Source organism: Pleurodeles waltl, chromosome 10, assembly GCF_031143425.1.
Source record: "Pleurodeles waltl isolate 20211129_DDA chromosome 10, aPleWal1.hap1.20221129, whole genome shotgun sequence".
In the NCBI taxonomy this organism is placed as follows: domain Eukaryota; kingdom Metazoa; phylum Chordata; class Amphibia; order Caudata; family Salamandridae; genus Pleurodeles; species Pleurodeles waltl.
This window is the reverse complement of record NC_090449.1, coordinates 824,656,788-824,678,778: the sequence shown is the minus strand read 5'-3', so window position 1 is coordinate 824,678,778 and position 21,991 is coordinate 824,656,788.

Below are 21,991 nucleotides of genomic sequence, written 5' to 3'. Positions count from 1 at the left end.
GGTATGCTCAGATGTGGGTCCCATGCTTTCTATGCCACCAGATTCAAGCTAGGCTGGCTGATGAAGTGTGATACCCTGAAACCGGTCCCAGGATGCTTGTTTCTGGTCCAGGGAAGACCTGGCCTGGCAGTTCAGGCTGGACTGTTCCCATGGGGGTCAGGGTCAAGACTGATTTGCATATGGCTGAGTCCAAACTGGAATGGCATGGCAAGCAAAAAAACTGATGGATTAAACCCAGATCTGTGATTAGGGTGACTTTTTGATTTGCTCTGCTTTCCGTCCATTATCTGTTGTTTTTGCATTTGTCGCCCCAAGTGGTAAGGGTATGCCCAGACGTAGTTCCCGTGCTTGCTATGCCACCAGATTCAAGCTAGCCTGGCTGATGAAGGGTGATACCCTGAAACCGGTCGCAGGATGCTTGTTTCTGGTCCAGGGAAGACCTGGCCTGGCAGTTCGGGCTGGACTGTTCCCATGGGGGTCAGGGTCAAGACTGATTTGCATATGGCTGAGTCCAAACTGGAATGGCATGGCAAGCAAAAAAAACTGATGGATTAAACCCAGATCTGTGACTAGTGGTGACTTTTTGATTTGCTCTGCATTCCGTCCATTCTCTGTTGTTTTTGCATTTGTCGGCCCAAGTGGTAAGGTTATGCCCAGATGGGGGTCCTGTGCTTGCTATGCCACCAGATTCAAGCTAGCCTGGCTGATGAAAGGTTATACCCTGAAACCAGTCCCAGGATACTTGTTTCTGGCCCAGGGAAGACCTGGCCTGGCAGTTTGGGCTGGACTGTTCCCATGAGGGTCAGGGTCAAGACTGATTTGCATATGGCTGAGTCCAAACTGGAATGGCATGGCAAGCAAAAAACTGATGGATTAAACCCAGATATGTGACTAGCGGTGAATGTTTGATTTCCTCAGCATTTGGTCCATTATCTGTTGTTTTTGCATTTGTCGCCCAAGCGGGAAGGGTATGCCCAGACGTAGGTCCTGTGCTTGCTATGCTACCAGATTCAAGCTAGCCTGGCTGATGAAGGATGATACCCTGAAACCGGTCCCAGGATGCTTGTTTCTGGTACAGGGAAGACCTGGCCTGACAGTTTGGGCTAGACTGTTCCTATGGGGAACAGGGTCAAGACTGATTTGCATATGGCTGAGTCCAAACTGGAATGGCATGGCAAGCAAAAAAACTGATGGATTAAACCCAGATCTGTGACTGGGGGTGAATGTTTGATTTGCTCTGCATTCCGTCCATTCTCTGTTGTTTTTGCATTTGCCGCCCCAAGCGGGAAGGGTATGCCCAGACGTGGTTCCCGTGCTTTCTATGCCACCAGATTCAAGCTAGCCTGGCTGATGAAGGGTGATACCCTGAAACCGGTCGCAGGATGCTTGTTTCTGGTCCAGGGAAGACCTGGACTGGCAGTTCAGGCTGGACTGTTCCCATGGGGTTCAGGGTCAAGACTGATTTGCATATGGCTGAGTCCAAACTGGAATGGCATGGCAAGCAAAAAAACTGATGGATTACACCCAGATCTGTGACTAGGGGTGACTTTTTGATTTGCTCTGCTTTCCGTCCATTATCTGTTGTTTTTGCATTTGTCGCCCCAAGTGGTAAGGGTATGCCCAGGTGTGGGTCCTGTGCTTGCTATGCCACCAGATTCAAGCTAGCCTGGCTGATGAAAGGTTATACCCTGAAACCAGTCCCAGGATGCTTGTTTCTGGTCCAGGGAAGACCTGGCCTGGCAGTTTGGGCTGGCCTGTTCCCATGAGGGTCAGGGTCAAGACTGATTTGCATATGGCTGAGTCCAAACTGGAACGGCATGGCAAGCAAAAAACTGATGGATTAAACCCAGATCTGTGACTGGCGGTGAATGTTTGATTTGCTCTGCATTTCGTCCATTATCTGTTGTTTTTGCATTTGTCGCCCAAGCGGGAAGGGTATGCCCAGACGTAGGTCCTGTGCTTGCTATGCCACCAGATTCAAGCTAGCCTGGCTGATGAAGGATGACACCCTGAAACAGGTCCCAGGATGCTTGTTTCTGCTGCAGGGAAGACCTGGCCTGACAGTTTGGGCTAGACTGTTCCTATGGGGAACAGGGTCAAGACTGATTTGCATATGGCTGAGTCCAAACTGGAATGGCATGGCAAGCAAAAAAACTGATGGATTAAACCCAGATCTGTGACTGGGAGTGAATGTTTGATTTGCTCTGCATTCTGTCCATTCTCTGTTGTTTTTGCATTTGCCGCCCCAAGGGGGAAGGGTATGCCCAGATGTGGGTCCCGTGCTTTCTATGCCACCAGATTCAAGCTAGCCTGGCTGATGAAGGGTGATACCCTGAAACCGGTCCCAGGATGCTTGTTTCTGGTCCAGGGAAGACCTGGCCTGGCAGTTTGGGCTGGACTGTTCCCATGGGGGTGAGGGTCAAGACTGATTTGCATATGGCTGAGTCCAAACTGGAATGGCATGGCAAGCAAAAAAACTGATGGATTAAACCCAGATCTGTGATTAGGGGTGACTTTTTGATTTGCTCTGCTTTCCGTCCATTATCTGTTGTTTTTGCATTTGTCACCCAAGTGGTAAGGGTATGCCCAGACATCGTTTCCGTGCTTGCTATGCCACCAGATTCAAGCTAGCCCGGCTGATAAAGGGTGATACCCTGAAACCGGTCACAGGATGCTTGTTTCTGGTCCAGGGAAGACCTGGCCTGGCAGTTCGGGCTGGACTGTTCCCATGGGGGTCAGGGTCAAGACTGATTTGCATGTGGCTAAGTCCAAACTGGAATGGCATGGCAAGCAAAAAACTGATGGATTAAACCCAGATCTGTGACTGGCGGTGAATGTTTGATTTGCTCTGCATTTCGTCCATTATCTGTTGTTTTTGCATTTGTCACCCAAGCGGGAAGGGTATGCCCAGACGTAGGTCCTGTGCTTGCTATGCCACCAGATTCAAGCTAGCCTGGCTGATGAAGGGTGATACCCTGAAACCGGTCGCAGGATGCTTGTTTCTGGTCCAGGGAAGACCTGGACTGGCAGTTCAGGCTGGACTGTTCCCATGGGGTTCAGGGTCAAGACTGATTTGCATATGGCTGAGTCCAAACTGGAATGGCATGGCAAGCAAAAAAACTGATGGATTACACCCAATCTGTGACTAGGGGTGACTTTTTGATTTGCTCTGCTTTCCGTCCATTATCTGTTGTTTTTGCATTTGTCGCCCCAAGTGGTAAGGGTATGCCCAGGTGTGGTTCCTGTGCTTGCTATGCCACCAGATTCAAGCTAGCCTGGCTGATGAAAGGTTATACCCTGAAACCAGTCCCAGGATGCTTGTTTCTGGTCCAGGGAAGACCTGGCCTGGCAGTTTGGGCTGGCCTGTTCCCATGAGGGTCAGGGTCAAGACTGATTTGCATATGGCTGAGTCCAAACTGGAACGGCATGGCAAGCAAAAAACTGATGGATTAAACCCAGATCTGTGACTGGCGGTGAATGTGTTATTTGCTCTGCATTTCATCCATTATCTGTTGTTTTTGCATTTGTTGCCCAAGCGGGAAGGGTATGCCCAGACGTAGGTCCTGTGCTTGCTATGCCACCAGATTCAAGCTAGCCTGGCTGATGAAGGATGATACCTTGAAACCGGTCCCAGGATGCTTGTTTCTGGCCCAGGGAAGACCTGGCCTGACAGTTTGGGCTAGACTGTTCCTATGGGGAACAGGGTCAAGACTGATTTGCATATGGCTGAGTCCAAACTGGAATGGCATGGCAAGCAAAAAAACTGATGGATTAAACCCAGATCTGTGACTGGGGGTGAATGTTTGATTTGCTCTGCATTCCGTCCATTCTCTGTTGTTTTTGCATTTGCCGCCCCAAGCGGGAAGGGTATGCCCAGACGTGGTTCCCATGCTTTCTATGCCACCAGATTCAAGCTAGCCTGGCTGATGAAGGGTGATACCCTGAAACCGGTCGCAGGATGCTTGTTTCTGGTCCAGGGAAGACCTGGACTGGCAGTTCAGGCTGGACTGTTCCCATCGGGTTCAGGGTTAAGACTGATTTGCATATGGCTGAGTCCAAACTGGAATGGCATGGCAAGCAAAAAAACTGATGGATTACACCCAGATCTGTGACTAGGGGTGACTTTTTGATTTGCTCTGCTTTCCGTCCATTATCTGTTGTTTTTGCATTTGTCGCCCCAAGTGGTAAGGGTATGCCCAGGTGTGGGTCCTGTGCTTGCTATGCCACCAGATTCAAGCTAGCCTGGCTGATGAAAGGTTAAACCCTGAAACCAGTCCCAGGATGCTTGTTTCTGGTCCAGGGAAGACCTGGCCTGGCAGTTTGGGCTGGACTGTTCCCATGAGGGTCAGGGTCAAGACTGATTTGCATATGGCTGAGTCCAAACTGGAATGGCATGGCAAGCAAAAAACTGATGGATTAAACCCAGATCTGTGACTGGCGGTGAATGTGTTATTTGCTCTGCATTTCGTCCATTATCTGTTGTTTTTGCATTTGTCGCCCAAGCGGGAAGGGTATGCCCAGACGTAGGTCCTGTGCTTGCTATGCCACCAGATTCAAGCTAGCCTGGCTGATGAAGGATGATACCTTGAAACCGGTCCCAGGATGCTTGTTTCTGGTGCAGGGAAGACCTGGCCTGACAGTTTGGGCTAGACTGTTCCTATGGGGAACAGGGTCAAGACTGATTTGCATATGGCTGAGTCCAAACTGGAATGGCATGGCAAGCAAAAAATTGATGGATTAAACCCAGATCTGTGACTGGCGCTGAATGTTTGATTTGCTCTGCATTTCGTCCATTATCTGTTGTTTTTGCATTTGTCGCCCAAGCGGGAAGGGTATGCCCAGACGTAGGTCCTGTGCTTGCTATGCCACCAGATTCAAGCTAGCCTGGCTGATGAAGGATGACACCCTGAAACAGGTCCCAGGATGCTTGTTTCTGCTGCAGGGAAGACCTGGCCTGACAGTTTGGGCTAGACTGTTCCTATGGGGAACAGGGTCAAGACTGATTTGCATATGGCTGAGTCCAAACTGGAATGGCATGGCAAGCAAAAAAACTGATGGATTAAACCCAGATCTGTGACTGGGAGTGAATGTTTGATTTTCTCTGCATTCTGTCCATTCTCTGTTGTTTTTGCATTTGCCGCCCCAAGGGGGAAGGGTATGCCCAGATGTGGGTCCCGTGCTTTCTATGCCACCAGATTCAAGCTAGCCTGGCTGATGAAGGGTGATACCCTGAAACCGGTCCCAGGATGCTTGTTTCTGGTCCAGGGAAGACCTGGCCTGGCAGTTTGGGCTGGACTGTTCCCATGGGGGTGAGGGTCAAGACTGATTTGCATATGGCTGAGTCCAAACTGGAATGGCATGGCAAGCAAAAAAACTGATGGATTAAACCCAGATCTGTGATTAGGGGTGACTTTTTGATTTGCTCTGCTTTCCGTCCATTATCTGTTGTTTTTGCATTTGTCACCCAAGTGGTAAGGGTATGCCCAGACGTCGTTTCCGTGCTTGCTATGCCACCAGATTCAAGCTAGCCCGGCTGATAAAGGGTGATACCCTGAAACCGGTCACAGGATGCTTGTTTCTGGTCCAGGGAAGACCTGGCCTGGCAGTTCGGGCTGGACTGTTCCCATGGGGGTCAGGGTCAAGACTGATTTGCATATGGCTAAGTCCAAACTGGAATGGCATGGCAAGCAAAAAACTGATGGATTAAACCCAGATCTGTGACTGGCGGTGAATGTTTGATTTGCTCTGCATTTCGTCCATTATCTGTTGTTTTTGCATTTGTCACCCAAGCGGGAAGGGTATGCCCAGACGTAGGTCCTGTGCTTGCTATGCCACCAGATTCAAGCTAGCCTGGCTGATGAAGGGTGATACCCTGAAACCGGTCGCAGGATGCTTGTTTCTGGTCCAGGGAAGACCTGGACTGGCAGTTCAGGCTGGACTGTTCCCATGGGGTTCAGGGTCAAGACTGATTTGCATATGGCTGAGTCCAAACTGGAATGGCATGGCAAGCAAAAAAACTGATGGATTACACCCAGATCTGTGACTAGGGGTGACTTTTTGATTTGCTCTGCTTTCCGTCCATTATCTGTTGTTTTTGCATTTGTCGCCCCAAGTGGTAAGGGTATGCCCAGGTGTGGTTCCTGTGCTTGCTATGCCACCAGATTCAAGCTAGCCTGGCTGATGAAAGGTTATACCCTGAAACCAGTCCCAGGATGCTTGTTTCTGGTCCAGGGAAGACCTGGCCTGGCAGTTTGGGCTGGCCTGTTCCCATGAGGGTCAGGGTCAAGACTGATTTGCATATGGCTGAGTCCAAACTGGAACGGCATGGCAAGCAAAAAACTGATGGATTAAACCCAGATCTGTGACTGGCGGTGAATGTGTTATTTGCTCTGCATTTCATCCATTATCTGTTGTTTTTGCATTTGTCGCCCAAGCGGGAAGGGTATGCCCAGACGTAGGTCCTGTGCTTGCTATGCTACCAGATTCAAGCTAGCCTGGCTGATGAAGGATGATACCCTGAAACCGGTCCCAGGATGCTTGTTTCTGGTACAGGGAAGACCTGGCCTGACAGTTTGGGCTAGACTGTTCCTATGGGGAACAGGGTCAAGACTGATTTGCATATGGCTGAGTCCAAACTGGAATGGCATGGCAAGCAAAAAAACTGATGGATTAAACCCAGATCTGTGACTGGGGGTGAATGTTTGATTTGCTCTGCATTCCGTCCATTCTCTGTTGTTTTTGCATTTGCCGCCCCAAGCGGGAAGGGTATGCCCAGACGTGGTTCCCGTGCTTTCTATGCCACCAGATTCAAGCTAGCCTGGCTGATGAAGGGTGATACCCTGAAACCGGTCGCAGGATGCTTGTTTCTGGTCCAGGGAAGACCTGGACTGGCAGTTCAGGCTGGACTGTTCCCATGGGGTTCAGGGTCGAGACTGATTTGCATATGGCTGAGTCCAAACTGGAATGGCATGGCAAGCAAAAAAACTGATGGATTACACCCAGATCTGTGACTAGGGGTGACTTTTTGATTTGCTCTGCTTTCCGTCCATTATCTGTTGTTTTTGCATTTGTCGCCCCAAGTGGTAAGGATATGCCCAGGTGTGGGTCCTGTGCTTACTATGCCACCAGATTCAAGCTAGCCTGGCTGATGAAAGGTTATACCCTGAAACCAGTCCCAGGATGCTTGTTTCTGGTCCAGGGAAGACCTGGCCTGGCAGTTTGGGCTGGCCTGTTCCCATGAGGGTCAGGGTCAAGACTGATTTGCATATGGCTGAGTCCAAACTGGAACGGCATGGCAAGCAAAAAACTGATGGATTAAACCCAGATCTGTGACTGGCGGTGAATGTTTGATTTCCTCTGCATTTCGTCCATTATCTGTTGTTTTTGCATTTGTCGCCCAAGCGGGAAGGGTATGCCCAGACGTAGGTCCTGTGCTTGCTATGCCACCAGATTCAAGCTAGCCTGGCTGATGAAGGATGACACCCTGAAACAGGTCCCAGGATGCTTGTTTCTGCTGCAGGGAAGACCTGGCCTGACAGTTTGGGCTAGACTGTTCCTATGGGGAACAGGGTCAAGACTGATTTGCATATGGCTGAGTCCAAACTGGAATGGCATGGCAAGCAAAAAAACTGATGGATTAAACCCAGATCTGTGACTGGGAGTGAATGTTTGATTTGCTCTGCATTCTGTCCATTCTCTGTTGTTTTTGCATTTGCCGCCCCAAGGGGGAAGGGTATGCCCAGATGTGGGTCCCGTGCTTTCTATGCCACCAGATTCAAGCTAGCCTGGCTGATGAAGGGTGATACCCTGAAACCGGTCCCAGGATGCTTGTTTCTGGTCCAGGGAAGACCTGGCCTGGCAGTTTGGGCTGGACTGTTCCCATGGGGGTCAGGGTCAAGACTGATTTGCATATGGCTGAGTCCAAACTGGAATGGCATGGCAAGCAAAAAAACTGATGGATTAAACCCAGATCTGTGATTAGGGGTGACTTTTTGATTTGCTCTGCTTTCCGTCCATTATCTGTTGTTTTTGCATTTGTCACCCAAGTGGTAAGGGTATGCCCAGACGTCGTTTCCGTGCTTGCTATGCCACCAGATTCAAGCTAGCCCGGCTGATAAAGGGTGATACCCTGAAACCGGTCACAGGATGCTTGTTTCTGGTCCAGGGAAGACCTGGCCTGGCAGTTCGGGCTGGACTGTTCCCATGGGGGTCAGGGTCAAGACTGATTTGCATATGGCTAAGTCCAAACTGGAATGGCATGGCAAGCAAAAAACTGATGGATTAAACCCAGATCTGTGACTGGCGGTGAATGTTTGATTTGCTCTGCATTTCGTCCATTATCTGTTGTTTTTGCATTTGTCACCCAAGCGGGAAGGGTATGCCCAGACGTAGGTCCTGTGCTTGCTATGCCACCAGATTCAAGCTAGCCTGGCTGATGAAGGGTGATACCCTGAAACCGGTCGCAGGATGCTTGTTTCTGGTCCAGGGAAGACCTGGACTGGCAGTTCAGGCTGGACTGTTCCCATGGGGTTCAGGGTCAAGACTGATTTGCATATGGCTGAGTCCAAACTGGAATGGCATGGCAAGCAAAAAAACTGATGATTACACCCAGATCTGTGACTAGGGGTGACTTTTTGATTTGCTCTGCTTTCCGTCCATTATCTGTTGTTTTTGCATTTGTCGCCCCAAGTGGTAAGGGTATGCCCAGGTGTGGTTCCTGTGCTTGCTATGCCACCAGATTCAAGCTAGCCTGGCTGATGAAAGGTTATACCCTGAAACCAGTCCCAGGATGCTTGTTTCTGGTCCAGGGAAGACTTGGCCTGGCAGTTTGGGCTGGCCTGTTCCCATGAGGGTCAGGGTCAAGACTGATTTGCATATGGCTGAGTCCAAACTGGAACGGCATGGCAAGCAAAAAACTGATGGATTAAACCCAGATCTGTGACTGGCGGTGAATGTGTTATTTGCTCTGCATTTCATCCATTATCTGTTGTTTTTGCATTTGTCGCCCAAGCGGGAAGGGTATGCCCAGACGTAGGTCCTGTGCTTGCTATGCCACCAGATTCAAGCTAGCCTGGCTGATGAAGGATGATACCTTGAAACCGGTCCCAGGATGCTTGTTTCTGGCCCAGGGAAGACCTGGCCTGACAGTTTGGGCTAGACTGTTCCTATGGGGAACAGGGTCAAGACTGATTTGCATATGGCTGAGTCCAAACTGGAATGGCATGGCAAGCAAAAAAACTGATGGATTAAACCCAGATCTGTGACTGGGGGTGAATGTTTGATTTGCTCTGCATTCCGTCCATTCTCTGTTGTTTTTGCATTTGCCGCCCCAAGCGGGAAGGGTATGCCCAGACGTGGTTCCCGTGCTTTCTATGCCACCAGATTCAAGCTAGCCTGGCTGATGAAGGGTGATACCCTGAAACCGGTCGCAGGATGCTTGTTTCTGGTCCAGGGAAGACCTGGACTGGCAGTTCAGGCTGGACTGTTCCCATCGGGTTCAGGGTTAAGACTGATTTGCATATGGCTGAGTCCAAACTGGAATGGCATGGCAAGCAAAAAAACTGATGGATTACACCCAGATCTGTGACTAGGGGTGACTTTTTGATTTGCTCTGCTTTCCGTCCATTATCTGTTGTTTTTGCATTTGTCGCCCCAAGTGGTAAGGGTATGCCCAGGTGTGGGTCCTGTGCTTGCTATGCCACCAGATTCAAGCTAGCCTGGCTGATGAAAGGTTAAACCCTGAAACCAGTCCCAGGATGCTTGTTTCTGGTCCAGGGAAGACCTGGCCTGGCAGTTTGGGCTGGACTGTTCCCATGAGGGTCAGGGTCAAGACTGATTTGCATATGGCTGAGTCCAAACTGGAATGGCATGGCAAGCAAAAAACTGATGGATTAAACCCAGATCTGTGACTGGCGGTGAATGTGTTATTTGCTCTGCATTTCGTCCATTATCTGTTGTTTTTGCATTTGTCGCCCAAGCGGGAAGGGTATGCCCAGACGTAGGTCCTGTGCTTGCTATGCCACCAGATTCAAGCTAGCCTTGCTGATGAAGGATGATACCTTGAAACCGGTCCCAGGATGCTTGTTTCTGGTGCAGGGAAGACCTGGCCTGACAGTTTGGGCTAGACTGTTCCTATGGGGAACAGGGTCAAGACTGATTTGCATATGGCTGAGTCCAAACTGGAATGGCATGGCAAGCAAAAAATTGATGGATTAAACCCAGATCTGTGACTGGCGCTGAATGTTTGATTTGCTCTGCATTTCGTCCATTATCTGTTGTTTTTGCATTTGTCGCCCAAGCGGGAAGGGTATGCCCAGACGTAGGTCCTGTGCTTGCTATGCCACCAGATTCAAGCTAGCCTGGCTGATGAAGGATGACACCCTGAAACAGGTCCCAGGATGCTTGTTTCTGCTGCAGGGAAGACCTGGCCTGACAGTTTGGGCTAGACTGTTCCTATGGGGAACAGGGTCAAGACTGATTTGCATATGGCTGAGTCCAAACTGGAATGGCATGGCAAGCAAAAAAACTGATGGATTAAACCCAGATCTGTGACTGGGAGTGAATGTTTGATTTGCTCTGCATTCTGTCCATTCTCTGTTGTTTTTGCATTTGCCGCCCCAAGGGGGAAGGGTATGCCCAGATGTGGGTCCCGTGCTTTCTATGCCACCAGATTCAAGCTAGCCTGGCTGATGAAGGGTGATACCCTGAAACCGGTCCCAGGATGCTTGTTTCTGGTCCAGGGAAGACCTGGCCTGGCAGTTTGGGCTGGACTGTTCCCATGGGGGTCAGGGTCAAGACTGATTTGCATATGGCTGAGTCCAAACTGGAATGGCATGGCAAGCAAAAAAACTGATGGATTAAACCCAGATCTGTGATTAGGGGTGACTTTTTGATTTGCTCTGCTTTCCGTCCATTATCTGTTGTTTTTGCATTTGTCACCCAAGTGGTAAGGGTATGCCCAGACGTCGTTTCCGTGCTTGCTATGCCACCAGATTCAAGCTAGCCCGGCTGATAAAGGGTGATACCCTGAAACCGGTCACAGGATGCTTGTTTCTGGTCCAGGGAAGACCTGGCCTGGCAGTTCGGGCTGGACTGTTCCCATGGGGGTCAGGGTCAAGACTGATTTGCATATGGCTAAGTCCAAACTGGAATGGCATGGCAAGCAAAAAACTGATGGATTAAACCCAGATCTGTGACTGGCGGTGAATGTTTGATTTGCTCTGCATTTCGTCCATTATCTGTTGTTTTTGCATTTGTCACCCAAGCGGGAAGGGTATGCCCAGACGTAGGTCCTGTGCTTGCTATGCCACCAGATTCAAGCTAGCCTGGCTGATGAAGGGTGATACCCTGAAACCGGTCGCAGGATGCTTGTTTCTGGTCCAGGGAAGACCTGGACTGGCAGTTCAGGCTGGACTGTTCCCATGGGGTTCAGGGTCAAGACTGATTTGCATATGGCTGAGTCCAAACTGGAATGGCATGGCAAGCAAAAAAACTGATGGATTACACCCAGATCTGTGACTAGGGGTGACTTTTTGATTTTCTCTGCTTTCCGTCCATTATCTGTTGTTTTTGCATTTGTCGCCCCAAGTGGTAAGGGTATGCCCAGGTGTGGTTCCTGTGCTTGCTATGCCACCAGATTCAAGCTAGCCTGGCTGATGAAAGGTTATACCCTGAAACCAGTCCCAGGATGCTTGTTTCTGGTCCAGGGAAGACCTGGCCTGGCAGTTTGGGCTGGCCTGTTCCCATGAGGGTCAGGGTCAAGACTGATTTGCATATGGCTGAGTCCAAACTGGAACGGCATGGCAAGCAAAAAACTGATGGATTAAACCCAGATCTGTGACTGGCGGTGAATGTGTTATTTGCTCTGCATTTCATCCATTATCTGTTGTTTTTGCATTTGTCGCCCAAGCGGGAAGGGTATGCCCAGACGTAGGTCCTGTGCTTGCTATGCCACCAGATTCAAGCTAGCCTGGCTGATGAAGGATGATACCTTGAAACCGGTCCCAGGATGCTTGTTTCTGGCCCAGGGAAGACCTGGCCTGACAGTTTGGGCTAGACTGTTCCTATGGGGAACAGGGTCAAGACTGATTTGCATATGGCTGAGTCCAAACTGGAATGGCATGGCAAGCAAAAAAACTGATGGATTAAACCCAGATCTGTGACTGGGGGTGAATGTTTGATTTGCTCTGCATTCCGTCCATTCTCTGTTGTTTTTGCATTTGCCGCCCCAAGCGGGAAGGGTATGCCCAGACGTGGTTCCCGTGCTTTCTATGCCACCAGATTCAAGCTAGCCTGGCTGATGAAGGGTGATACCCTGAAACCGGTCGCAGGATGCTTGTTTCTGGTCCAGGGAAGACCTGGACTGGCAGTTCAGGCTGGACTGTTCCCATCGGGTTCAGGGTTAAGACTGATTTGCATATGGCTGAGTCCAAACTGGAATGGCATGGCAAGCAAAAAAACTGATGGATTACACCCAGATCTGTGACTAGGGGTGACTTTTTGATTTGCTCTGCTTTCCGTCCATTATCTGTTGTTTTTGCATTTGTCGCCCCAAGTGGTAAGGGTATGCCCAGGTGTGGGTCCTGTGCTTGCTATGCCACCAGATTCAAGCTAGCCTGGCTGATGAAAGGTTAAACCCTGAAACCAGTCCCAGGATGCTTGTTTCTGGTCCAGGGAAGACCTGGCCTGGCAGTTTGGGCTGGACTGTTCCCATGAGGGTCAGGGTCAAGACTGATTTGCATATGGCTGAGTCCAAACTGGAATGGCATGGCAAGCAAAAAACTGATGGATTAAACCCAGATCTGTGACTGGCGGTGAATGTGTTATTTGCTCTGCATTTCGTCCATTATCTGTTGTTTTTGCATTTGTCGCCCAAGCGGGAAGGGTATGCCCAGACGTAGGTCCTGTGCTTGCTATGCCACCAGATTCAAGCTAGCCTGGCTGAGGAAGGATGATACCTTGAAACCGGTCCCAGGATGCTTGTTTCTGGTGCAGGGAAGACCTGGCCTGACAGTTTGGGCTAGACTGTTCCTATGGGGAACAGGGTCAAGACTGATTTGCATATGGCTGAGTCCAAACTGGAATGGCATGGCAAGCAAAAAATTGATGGATTAAACCCAGATCTGTGACTGGCGCTGAATGTTTGATTTGCTCTGCATTTCGTCCATTATCTGTTGTTTTTGCATTTGTCGCCCAAGCGGGAAGGGTATGCCCAGACGTAGGTCCTGTGCTTGCTATGCCACCAGATTCAAGCTAGCCTGGCTGATGAAGGATGATACCCTAAAACCAGTCCCAGGATGCTTGTTTCTGGTGCAGGGAAGACCTGGCCTGACAGTTTGGGCTAGACTGTTCCTATGGGGAACAGGTTCAAGACTGATTTGCATATGGCGGAGTCCAAACTGGAATGGCATGGCAAGCAAAAAAACTGATGGATTAAACCCAGATCTGTGACTGGGGGTGAATGTTTGATTTGCTCTGCATTCCGTCCATTCTCTGTTGTTTTTGCATTTGCCGCCCCAGGCGGGAAGGGTATGCCCAGATGTGGGTCCCATGCTTTCTATGCCACCAGATTCAAGCTAGGCTGGCTGATGAAGTGTGATACCCTGAAACCGGTCCCAGGATGCTTGTTTCTGGTCCAGGGAAGACCTGGCCTGGCAGTTCAGGCTGGACTGTTCCCATGGGGGTCAGGGTCAAGACTGATTTGCATATGGCTGAGTCCAAACTGGAATGGCATGGCAAGCAAAAAAACTGATGGATTAAACCCAGATCTGTGACTCGGGGTGACTTTTTGATTTGCTCTGCTTTCCGTCCATTATCTGTTGTTTTTGCATTTGTCGCTCCAAGTGGTAGGGGTATGCCCAGACGTGGTTCCCGTGCTTGCTATGCCACCAGATTCAAGCTAGCCTGGCTGATGAAGGGTGATACCCTGAAACCGGTCACAGGATGCTTGTTTCTGGTCCAGGGAAGACCTGGCCTGGCAGTTCGGGCTGGACTGTTCCCATGGGGGTCAGGGTCAAGACTGATTTGCATATGGCTGAGTCCAAACTGGAATGGCATGGCAAGCAAAAAAACTGATGGATTAAACCCAGATCTGTGACTAGGGGTGACTTTTTGATTTGCTCTGCTTTCCGTCCATTATCTGTTGTTTTTGCATTTGTCGCCCCAAGTGGTAAGTGTATGCCCAGATGTGGGTCCTGTGCTTGCTATGCCACCAGATTCAAGCTAGCCTGGCTGATGAAAGGTTATACTCTGAAACCAGTCCCAGGATGCTTGTTTCTGGTCCAGGGAAGACCTGGCCTGGCAGTTTTGGCTGGACTGTTCCCATGAGGGTCAGGGTCAAGACTGATTTGCATATGGCTGAGTCCAAACTGGAACGGCATGGCAAGCAAAAAACTGATGGATTAAACCCAGATCTGTGACTGGCGGTGAATGTGTTATTTGCTCTACATTTCGTCCATTATCTGTTGTTTTTGCATTTGTCGCCCAAGCGGGAAGGGTATGCCCAGACGTAGGTCCTGTGCTTGCTATGCCACCAGATTCAAGCTAGCCTGGCTGATGAAGGATGATACCCTGAAGCCGGTCCCAGGATGCTTGTTTCTGGTGCAGGGAAGACCAGGCCTGACAGTTTGGGCTAGACTGTTCCTATGGGGAAAAGGGTCAAGACTGATTTGCATATGGCTGAGTCCAAACTGGAATGGCATGGCAAGCAAAAAACTGATGGATTAAACCCAGATCTGTGACTGGCGGTGAATGTTTGATTTGCTCTGCATTTCGTCCATTATCTGTTGTTTTTGCATTTGTCGCCCAAGCGGGAAGGGTATGCCCAGACGTAGGTCCTGTGCTTGCTATGCCACCAGATTCAAGCTAGTCTGGCTGATGAAGGATGATACCCTGAAACCGGTCCCAGGATGCTTGTTTCTGGTGCAGGGAAGACCTGGCCTGACAGTTTGGGCTAGACTGTTCCTATGGGGAACAGGGTCAAGACTGATTTGCATATGGCTGAGTCCAAACTGGAATGGCATGGCAAGCAAAAAAACTGATGGATTAAATCCAGATCTGTGACTGGGAGTGAATGTTTGATTTGCTCTGCATTCCGTCCATTCTCTGTTGTTTTTGCATTTGCCGCCCCAAGCGGGAAGGGTATGCTCAGATGTGGGTCCCATGCTTTCTATGCCACCAGATTCAAGCTAGGCTGGCTGATGAAGTGTGATACCCTGAAACCGGTCCCAGGATGCTTGTTTCTGGTCCAGGGAAGACCTGGCCTGGCAGTTCAGGCTGGACTGTTCCCATGGGGGTCAGGGTCAAGACTGATTTGCATATGGCTGAGTCCAAACTGGAATGGCATGGCAAGCAAAAAAACTGATGGATTAAACCCAGATCTGTGATTAGGGTGACTTTTTGATTTGCTCTGCTTTCCGTCCATTATCTGTTGTTTTTGCATTTGTCGCCCCAAGTGGTAAGGGTATGCCCAGACGTAGTTCCCGTGCTTGCTATGCCACCAGATTCAAGCTAGCCTGGCTGATGAAGGGTGATACCCTGAAACCGGTCGCAGGATGCTTGTTTCTGGTCCAGGGAAGACCTGGCCTGGCAGTTCGGGCTGGACTGTTCCCATGGGGGTCAGGGTCAAGACTGATTTGCATATGGCTGAGTCCAAACTGGAATGGCATGGCAAGCAAAAAAACTGATGGATTAAACCCAGATCTGTGACTAGTGGTGACTTTTTGATTTGCTCTGCATTCCGTCCATTCTCTGTTGTTTTTGCATTTGTCGGCCCAAGTGGTAAGGTTATGCCCAGATGGGGGTCCTGTGCTTGCTATGCCACCAGATTCAAGCTAGCCTGGCTGATGAAAGGTTATACCCTGAAACCAGTCCCAGGATACTTGTTTCTGGCCCAGGGAAGACCTGGCCTGTCAGTTTGGGCTGGACTGTTCCCATGAGGGTCAGGGTCAAGACTGATTTGCATATGGCTGAGTCCAAACTGGAATGGCATGGCAAGCAAAAAACTGATGGATTAAACCCAGATATGTGACTAGCGGTGAATGTTTGATTTCCTCAGCATTTGGTCCATTATCTGTTGTTTTTGCATTTGTCGCCCAAGCGGGAAGGGTATGCCCAGACGTAGGTCCTGTGCTTGCTATGCTACCAGATTCAAGCTAGCCTGGCTGATGAAGGATGATACCCTGAAACCGGTCCCAGGATGCTTGTTTCTGGTACAGGGAAGACCTGGCCTGACAGTTTGGGCTAGACTGTTCCTTTGGGGAACAGGGTCAAGACTGATTTGCACATGGCTGAGTCCAAACTGGAATGGCATGGCAAGCAAAAAAACTGATGGATTAAACCCAGATCTGTGACTGGCGGTGAATGTTTGATTTGCTCTGCATTTCGTCCATTATCTGTTGTTTTTGCATTTGTCACCCAAGCGGGAAGGGTATGCCCAGACGTAGGTCCTGTGCTTGCTATGCCACCAGATTCAAGCTAGCCTGGCTGATGAAGGGTGATACCCTGAAACCGGTCGCAGGATGCTTGTTTCTGGTCCAGGGAAGACCTGGACTGGCAGTTCAGGCTGGACTGTTCCCATGGGGTTCAGCGTCAAGACTGATTTGCATATGGCTGAGTCCAAACTGGAATGGCATGGCAAGCAAAAAAAACTGATGGATTACACCCAGATCTGTGACTAGGGGTGACTTTTTGATTTGCTCTGCTTTCCGTCCATTATCTGTTGTTTTTGCATTTGTCGCCCCAAGTGGTAAGGGTATGCCCAGGTGTGGTTCCTGTGCTTGCTATGCCACCAGATTCAAGCTAGCCTGGCTGATGAAAGGTTATACCCTGAAACCAGTCCCAGGATGCTTGTTTCTGGTCCAGGGAAGACCTGGCCTGGCAGTTTGGGCTGGCCTGTTCCCATGAGGGTCAGGGTCAAGACTGATTTGCATATGGCTGAGTCCAAACTGGAACGGCATGGCAAGCAAAAAACTGATGGATTAAACCCAGATCTGTGACTGGCGGTGAATGTGTTATTTGCTCTGCATTTCATCCATTATCTGTTGTTTTTGCATTTGTCGCCCAAGCGGGAAGGGTATGCCCAGACGTAGGTCCTGTGCTTGCTATGCCACCAGATTCAAGCTAGCCTGGCTGATGAAGGATGATACCTTGAAACCGGTCCCAGGATGCTTGTTTCTGGTGCAGGGAAGACCTGGCCTGACAGTTTGGGCTAGACTGTTCCTATGGGGAACAGGGTCAAGACTGATTTGCATATGGCTGAGTCCAAACTGGAACGGCATGGCAAGCAAAAAACTGATGGATTAAACCCAGATCTGTGACTGGAGGTGAATGTTTGATTTGCTCTGCATTTCGTCCATTATCTGTTGTTTTTGCATTTGTCGCCCAAGCGGGAAGGGTATGCCCAGACGTAGGTCCTGTGCTTGCTATGCCACCAGATTCCAGCTAGCCTGGCTGATGAGGGATGATACCCTAAAACCAGTCCCAGGATGCTTGTTTCTGGTGCAGGGAAGACCTGGCCTGACAGTTTGGGCTAGACTGTTCCTATGGGGAACAGGTTCAAGACTGATTTGGATATGGCTGAGTCCAAACTGGAATGGCATGGCAAGCAAAAAAACTGATGGATTAAACCCAGATCTGTGACTGGGGGTGAATGTTTGATTTGCTCTGCATTCCGTCCATTCTCTGTTGTTTTTGCATTTGCCGCCCCAAGCGGGAAGGGTATGCCCAGATGTGGGTCCCATGCCTTCTATGCCACCAGATTCAAGCTAGACTGGCTGATGAAGTGTGATACCCTGAAACCGGTCCCAGGACGCTTGTTTCTGGTCCAGGGAAGACCTGGCCTGGCAGTTCAGGCTGGACTGTTCCCATGGGGGTCAGGTTCAAGACTGATTTGCATATGGCTGAGTCCAAACTGGAATGGCATGGCAAGCAAAAAAACTGATGGATTAAACCCAGATCTGTGACTCGGGGTGACTTTTTGATTTGCTCTGCTTTCCGTCCATTATCTGTTGTTTTTGCGTTTGTCGGCCCAAGTGGTAAGGGTATGTCCAGACGTGGTTCCCGTGCTTGCTATGCCACCAGATTCAAGCTAGCCTGGCTGATGAAGGGTGATACCCTGAAATCGGTCACAGGATGCTTGTTCCTGGTCCAGGGAAGACCTGGCCTGGCAGTTCAGGCTGGACTGTTCCCATGGGGGTCAGGGTCAAGACTGATTTGCATATGGCTGAGTCCAAACTGGAATGGCATGTTAAGCAAAAAAATGTTGGATTAAACCCAGATCTGTGACTGGGGGTGAATGTTTGATTTGCTCTGCATTCCATCCATTCTCTGTTGTTTTTGCATTTGCCGCCCCAAGCGGGAAGGGTATGCCCAGATGTGGGTCCTGTGCTTGCTATGCCACCAGATTCAAGCTAGCCTGGCTGATGAAGGGTGATACCCTGAAACCAGTCCCAGGATGCTTGTTTCTTGTCCAGGGAAGACCTGGCCTGGCAGTTCAGGCTGGACTGTTCCCATGGGGGTCAGGGTCAAGACTGATTTGCATATGGCTGAGTCCAAACTGGAATGGCATGTTAAGCAAAAAACTGATGGATTAAACCCAGATCTGTGACTGGTGGTGAATGTTTGATTTGCTTTGCATTTCGTCCATTATCTGTTGTTTTTACATTTGTTGCCCAAGCGGGAAGGGTATGCCCAGACGTAGGTCCTGTGCTTGCTATGCACCAGATTCAAGCTAGTCTGGCTGATGAAGGGTGATACCCTGAAACCGGTCCCAGGATGCTTGTTTCTGGTGCAGGGAAGACCTGGCCTGACAGTTTGGGCTAGACTGTTCCTACGGGGAACAGGGTCAAGACTGATTTGCATATGGCTGAGTCCAAACTGGAATGGCATGGCAAGCAAAAAAACTGATGGATTAAACCCAGATCTGTGACTGGGGGTGAATGTTTGATTTGCTCTGCATTCCATCCATTCTCTGTTGTTTTTGCATTTGCCGCCCCAAGCGGGAAGGGTATGCCCAGATGTTGGTCCTCTGCTTGCTATGCCACCAGATTCAAGCTAGCCTGGCTGATGAAGGGTGATACCCTGAAACCAGTACCAGGATGCTTGTTTCTGGTCCAGGGAATACCTGGCCTGGCAGTTCAGGCTGGACTGTTCCCATGGGGGTCAGGGTCAAGACTGATTTGCATATGGCTGAGTCCAAACTGGAATGGCATGTTAAGCAAAAACTGATGGATTAAACCCAGATCTGTGACTGGTGGTGAATGTTTGATTTGCTTTGCATTTCGTCCATTATCTGTTGTTTTTACATTTGTTGCCCAAGCGGGAAGGGTATGCCCAGACGTAGGTCCTGTGCTTGCTATGCACCAGATTCAAGCTAGTCTGGCTGATGAAGGGTGATACCCTGAAACCGGTCCCAGGATGCTTGTTTCTGGTGCAGGGAAGACCTGGCCTGACAGTTTGGGCTAGACTGTTCCCATGGGGAACAGGGTCAAGACTGATTTGCATATGGCTGAGTCCAAACTGGAATGGCATGGCAAGCAAAAAAACTGATGGATTAAACCCAGATCTGTGACTGGGAGTGAATGTTTGATTTGCTCTGCATTCCGTCCATTCTCTGTTGTTTTTGCATTTGCCGCCCCAAGCGGGAAGGGTATGCCCAGATGTGGGTCCCGTGCTTGCTATGCCACCAGATTCAAGCTAGCCTGGCTGATGAAGGGTGATACCCTGAATCCGGTCCCAGGATGCTACTTTCTGGTCCAGGGAAGACCTGGCCTGGCAGTTCGGGCTGGACTGTTCCCATGGGGGTCAGGGTCAAGACTGATTTGCATATGGCTGAGTCCAAACTGGAATGGCATGGCAAGCAAAAAAACTGATGGATTAAACCCAGATCTGTGACTCGGGGTGACTTTTTGATTTGCTCTGCTTTCCGTCCATTATCTGTTGTTTTTGCATTTGTTGCCCAAGTGGTAAGGGTATGCCCAGACGTGGTTCCCGTGCTTGCCATGCCACCAGATTCAAGCTAGCCTGGCTGATGAAGGGTGATACCCTGAAACCGGTCGCAGGATGCTTGTTTCTGGTCCAGGGAAGACCTGGCCTGGCAGTTCGGGCTGGACAGTTCCCATGGGGGTCAGGGTCAAGACTGATTTGCATATGGCTAAGTCCAAACTGGAATGGCATGGCAAGCAAAAAACTGATGGATTAAACCCAGATCTGTGACTGGCGGTGAATGTTTGATTTGCTCTGCATTTCGTCCATTATCTGTTGTTTTTGCATTTGTCACCCAAGCGGGAAGGGTATGCCCAGACGTAGGTCCTGTGCTTGCTATGCCACCAGATTCAAGCTAGCCTGGCTGATGAAGGATGATACCTTGAAACCGGTCCCAGGATGCTTGTTTCTGGCCCAGGGAAGACCTGGCCTGACAGTTTGGGCTAGACTGTTCCTATGGGGAACAGGGTCAAGACTGATTTGCATATGGCTGAGTCCAAACTGGAATGGCATGGCAAGCAAAAAAACTGATGGATTAAACCCAGATCTGTGACTGGGGGTGAATGTTTGATTTGCTCTGCATTCCGTCCATTCTCTGTTGTTTTTGCATTTGCCGCCCCAAGCGGGAAGGGTATGCCCAGACGTGGTTCCCGTGCTTTCTATGCCACCAGATTCAAGCTAGCCTGGCTGATGAAGGGTGATACCCTGAAACCGGTCGCAGGATGCTTGTTTCTGGTCCAGGGAAGACCTGGACTGGCAGTTCAGGCTGGACTGTTCCCATCGGGTTCAGGGTTAAGACTGATTTGCATATGGCTGAGTCCAAACTGGAATGGCATGGCAAGCAAAAAAACTGATGGATTACACCCAGATCTGTGACTAGGGGTGACTTTTTGATTTGCTCTGCTTTCCGTCCATTATCTGTTGTTTTTGCATTTGTCGCCCCAAGTGGTAAGGGTATGCCCAGGTGTGGGTCCTGTGCTTGCTATGCCACCAGATTCAAGCTAGCCTGGCTGATGAAAGGTTAAACCCTGAAACCAGTCCCAGGATGCTTGTTTCTGGTCCAGGGAAGACCTGGCCTGGCAGTTTGGGCTGGACTGTTCCCATGAGGGTCAGGGTCAAGACTGATTTGCATATGGCTGAGTCCAAACTGGAATGGCATGGCAAGCAAAAAACTGATGGATTAAACCCAGATCTGTGACTGGCGGTGAATGTGTTATTTGCTCTGCATTTCGTCCATTATCTGTTGTTTTTGCATTTGTCGCCCAAGCGGGAAGGGTATGCCCAGACGTAGGTCCTGTGCTTGCTATGCCACCAGATTCAAGCTAGCCTGGCTGATGAAGGATGATACCTTGAAACCGGTCCCAGGATGCTTGTTTCTGGTGCAGGGAAGACCTGGCCTGACAGTTTGGGCTAGACTGTTCCTATGGGGAACAGGGTCAAGACTGATTTGCATATGGCTGAGTCCAAACTGGAATGGCATGGCAAGCAAAAAATTGATGGATTAAACCCAGATCTGTGACTGGCGCTGAATGTTTGATTTGCTCTGCATTTCGTCCATTATCTGTTGTTTTTGCATTTGTCGCCCAAGCGGGAAGGGTATGCCCAGACGTAGGTCCTGTGCTTGCTATGCCACCAGATTCAAGCTAGCCTGGCTGATGAAGGATGATACCCTAAAACCAGTCCCAGGATGCTTGTTTCTGGTGCAGGGAAGACCTGGCCTGACAGTTTGGGCTAGACTGTTCCTATGGGGAACAGGTTCAAGACTGATTTGCATATGGCGGAGTCCAAACTGGAATAGCATGGCAAGCAAAAAAACTGATGGATTAAACCCAGATCTGTGACTGGGGGTGAATGTTTGATTTGCTCTGCATTCCGTCCATTCTCTGTTGTTTTTGCATTTGCCGCCCCAGGCGGGAAGGGTATGCCCAGATGTGGGTCCCATGCTTTCTATGCCACCAGATTCAAGCTAGGCTGGCTGATGAAGTGTGATACCCTGAAACCGGTCCCAGGA